The 5,281-nt window shown below is 28.2% G+C and overlaps 1 non-coding gene across 1 annotated transcript; it reads right to left on the reverse strand.

The window, feature by feature from the left end:
- Positions 1 to 957: 957 nt before the first annotated feature.
- Positions 958 to 1,029, reverse strand: Trnag-ucc. Its single transcript has one exon. It is a non-coding gene; the product is annotated as a tRNA-Gly (tRNA).
- Positions 1,030 to 5,281: the final 4,252 nt, after the last annotated feature.

Consider the following 5,281-nt stretch of genomic DNA (forward strand, 5'->3'; position numbering starts at 1 on the left):
GTAAAATTATCGATAGTGAAGGCAAAGCACAGATCGGCCAAAAAAAGCAAATTATGTTTTTCTATGAAAATTATATTAAATTGGATGGATTAATTATGGATCAAGGATATTGCGCTATTTAAAATTAAAATTTTCCTAAAAAAATAAGGTAAAATTCTCTTATATTATAAGCTTCACTTATTTGAGGTAATCCAATTAGTGTCCAATCCAGTATAAGAATTTGAGCAATTTAAAATGTAGCTCATATTCAAATGAAAATTTAAAATGCTTGTATCTAGAAAAATATTTAATTAGATATTGAAAATTTCTGAATTAAAAAGAAAAATTTTTGGAAAGTATGGTGAATAAAAATAGATATATTATCAAGATAATGACTAGTAAATATATAATTTTGTGAATTATTGGGTTTATATTTTAAATTAATTTATTATATTTTAAATTTAGCTTTTTTTTTTTTAATTTAAAGAAAAGCTCTTTTCATTTGACATAATTCAACATAAAATATGATCTACATTAACAAAGAAGAAATTGTAACGAATACAACATGCACTGCCATCTATGTATGCATCACTCAAACACGCTCTACTCGCTAAGCAGTGAAAACAATCATTTATATGAAATTTTGTGTTTTTTGTATAGATGGCAAATAGTTCATCGATTCTCCAGGAACAACCTAGGAGGATTTTCATGAAATAAAACTAAATAATTTTTCCTTCCTAATACTTTCCTTATGGGAATTTGTACATTGAGAAAAAATAAACCAATATTTTGATTGAGTTGGTATTTTATCGTATAAATTAAATCTCATTATATCTTTTATTCAATTATAATGTTGGGAAAAGCAAAATCAAGTTTATATTATAAGTATGGTACAAGAGAAATTTTTTGAGAATATATAAAAAGAAAATTATTAATTAATAAAAAAAATAATATAAATAAAAAGTTAAAAAATTTAAGTGCGATGGCCGGGAATCGAACCCGGATCAACTGCTTGGAAGGCAACTATGCTGACCATTACACCACCATCGCACGTTGAAGGGTAAGCATTTTAGAAGTAGAGTTAAAATTAAAACCAATTACAATTCAAGAGATAACGCTTATCTATGCATTATTTTAAGCTTGAATTTTAAGTTAACTATGCTCATCAAAAAATAAGTTCTTTAAATATTTATTTTTATAAGTTATAATTATTTTTCAATTTCTATAATGCAAATCAAAAGTTTTTTTTAATTTTGTTTACATTTATAGCTTAAAAATCAATTTTCTCAAAGCTTCCACTTCATGGAATGTATTACGAGGTTCTTTAATTTGCTAAGATTTATAAAATGATAAAAAAAAAAATTTAAAAATTATTATTTTAAAATTATTTATTGATTGATTTTATACAGAAAATTTTCGACAGTATTCTTAGTGGCTATGTTTCAAAAAAATCTGCTAAGCTGTTTGAAGATCGTCACCTCTTTTCTAGTAGTTATTGGATAAGGAACCCTAAAGTCGAACTTTAAACATAGCTAAGAACACTCTCGATCAAATTACCTTTCAAACTAAACAAAAAATCAAAAGCGGTTCATTTGTTTTGAAGATACAGTGCCACAGACAGGCACGCAGATACACAGATATACAGCCACGTTAAACATCTACTACTCTTTTTAATTAACACTTTTGAATTTCAGGTCATTAATTAACAAAAAGTTACAATTAAGATTTTCAAAATATAAAGGCAAATACATAGATATTGTAATGTTACAAAAGATTATATGTCTACTCAATAAGTTAAGCTTATTGAATACTGAAAAAAAAAAACAAAGTGAAAAGAAACTGTTGAATCATTAGTGAAGTTGGAGGATAATGACCGTCTTCATTTGACAATAAGTAATTTTATATACACATTGTATTTTCGAATAGATTATCAAATATTCCAAAAGTCTCTTGAAGGTTAGATAGCGACTCTTTATTTATTTCCAAATAACGTCTAAGAAAATACTGCATCTTAAGTATTTAATTATGGACTTCTTCTGCGGAACTTTAACTTTTTTGGAAATAAAATTCAACCCATGTTATTATATATATTTATGTCCTATGATCCCGAGGGGGGCGTAGGGCCTCAACAAATACTCGCCAACCAACTCGATTCTGTGCCATGGACTTGACTTCTCCCAAGGATTTGCCTTCTTCAGTAATTTTCGACCCACCTTACTTTTTCCTTGGGGGTTCCACTCAAGTGCTTTTTTGGCAATGTTGTTGTTTCGCCTGAGTGTGTGACCAATCCAACCATATTTGCGTTGCTTGATGGTGTGTGCTACTGGAGTTTGGTGACAGATGTCCAGCAGGTTTTCATTGGAAATCGTGTTGGGCCAATAAATGTTGAGGATGTGTCTGAGACAACTGTTGATAAAGACTTGCAGTTGTCTGGTGATGCTTTGCGAGACTTTCCAGGTTTGACATCCATACAGAAGAACACTTTTGACATTAGTATGGAATAACCCATGTTAATTGTTGATAATGTAGCATTCTATCGCTGAGGTAATTTTAAAATCGGTTACGTAAGGAACTCTAAAATGAAAGTTTTTGATATATTTTCATACAAACTTTCATCCCCTATTTCAGTATTTTAGTGGATTAATTTCGAAAAATCCTTTCTTAAATGACACCTACAGTATAAAATCAATATCATCTCGAAATTTCAAACTTCTTTCATTAGCGATTTAGGTTTCAGATAATTTCCACCCTCTGAAATGTTTTGGATTTTTAGCAATATATGGAAATAAACATTAAAAAAGTCATCTTAGACGGAGCTGCTGTTCAAATACATCATGGACTACCTAAGAATTTCTATTTTATGTAAATATTTTTTTAGGCGACTAGAATCGGTTCAATTGATTTCTTGATAACCATCGTTGAAGAGAAATGTTTTCTCAGAATATATGAACTCTATAAAAAAACACAACGAGTACCCAAAGTAAATAATTTTAACAGAAACACATATAAAGAGTTTTCCATTAGAAAACTCTTTAAACATTACTCTCTGAACATTAGTTTTTATCAAATTAATGTTCAGTTCGAGTCATTCATCGGACACTAGGTAGTACATGATTTATTTTGGATCATATCGGCAATATGGGTTGATCTTCCTCGTTCGTTCGATGAGCAATTTTAAATCAACTGGCTTGGTAAATAAATAAAGAAATACGTACGCAAATTTTTTAATAACACGTAAAGCAAAGCCCAAACAATAACATCGATGATATCGACCCAGATCATATTGAAATAAATTTTCAATAAATAGCAAATTTAGAAATGAAAATATTTTTTATTATCGATCGGTTGAAAATATAATCAAAACAAAAAATAGCTTATAAAAATTCAGATGTGTGTGTGTGTATTGAGTATATGTTTACACAGTTCGTCTAAGTATTATGTACAGTAACATGACTGTTATCAGAAGTACCTATATATGAGTATGTCTTTATAAACTTGACTATACTTGACAAACAATGTTCAAAATTCGATCATTCTTAATGGAAATCCGTTAATAATAAGCGATCGTACATCGTTCGTTCAATAAAAACTTTTAACTATACAGAAGAAGGTTTTTAAGACGACATAGAAGAATATAGAACTAATTCGTTATATAATAAAATATATATGATAAGAGGATTGTCAATTGAATTGAATTGAGAGTTAAAGAATGTCGTTATCCTTACATACATATCCTTTTTTTGTGTCTTACTCTTTCTGTTTCTTAAATAACATAATGATGTTCTTTATAAAAATATTGAAGCGTGCTTTATATATAACAGTTAAATCATTCCTTGATTGGCTTTAACAAAAAAGTTTGCGACCATATAATACTTATTACTAACTCCAACCCCATAATCATGTGAGAATAACTTTTTTCTTATTTCATTTGGAAATTCATGTTAAGATTAAATTTTTACAAGATTTTATATTACTTCATTTCATATTCGTTGTGTGCGTAGTCATGGTAGGGACAATAAAAACGATACCAGCGTTTCCAGTGAAAAATTTTGGTGTTAAAGGAGGCTGTTATGACTAATTTGCAATTCTTTACATGTTAAAGTTATAGAAAATGTCAAAATAAATTTATTGAAAAACACTAACTAATTAAACTTAAATGCATTAAAAATTGTGAAAATAAGAAATCAAATTGCACAAATATTATTTTTCAAATGTAAATTATCATAATTATTTATTTAAATTTTGTGAGACAATAATATTAAATTTTCAATGTAAGTCATAAATGCAATCCATACAATTATATATGCATCCATACAATTCTATAATTAAAGTAGTGTATCGTTACTATGGAAACGCCTCCAATAAAACTCACGCACGATGCGAATACGTTATTGACAGGGAGTATGGTGGTGGAAGGGATAGCTAAATCGACCGCAGCGCTGTTATCTTATAAAATTTGCAATAAATCATGCGTTTTATTAAAAAAAAACTAAATTTTAAATGTTTACATGTAAATCTTATAGTAAAAAATAAATTAAAATTATTATCATAAGAAATTGTATAAATAATATCTTTTAAATGTAATTTAACATAATTACTAATTTAATTTTGTTAGAAAATAGTATTAAATGTTTAATGTAAACCAAATATACAATCCATAGACTTTTATCGCTCCACCATACTAACCATATGAATAAAGTAGTGTGGCGTTACTGTGGTAACTCTCTAAAATAAAACTCTTGCACGAAGTGAATATGATAATATCTGGAACAAATCTTGTATTTATGATGGAAGCGACTTGAAGTGTGTATAAAATATATTAGAAAGATGTAAGATCACAAATCCATAATGAAGTGACTTTTTTATGAATATTTTTGTTTAGGAGGACTAATAAAGTTAAGTTTGTCTTCCATAAATGTAACATAAGAAAACCCTATTTCTTTATACAGTACCATCTCGATAATCGGAATCCAATCAATACCGGAAGTGTTCCGATTACTGGATTTGATTCCATTATTGTACGGATACGGATAATAAGTATAGGAACATGTTTCAATGCAAAAACCGAAAATTGAAATGTTTGTATTTAAGTGAAAGTAGCAGCATTATAGAATTCAGTGATGATCTTCAAACGATTGAGAAGCTTTTCTTGAAATATAGCCTAGAACTTTCTCGATCAAATTACCTTTCAAAATAGAAAAAAAAAAAAAATCGATTCATCCGTTAAGGAGCTGCACTGCCACAAAAGAATCAATCAGACCTTTAAATTTGTGTCTGAATTTTAAAATTTTCTGTTCGTTTT

The sequence above is a fragment of the Chrysoperla carnea genome, chromosome 1, assembly GCF_905475395.1.
Source record: "Chrysoperla carnea chromosome 1, inChrCarn1.1, whole genome shotgun sequence".
Classification (NCBI taxonomy): Eukaryota; Metazoa; Arthropoda; class Insecta; order Neuroptera; family Chrysopidae; genus Chrysoperla; species Chrysoperla carnea.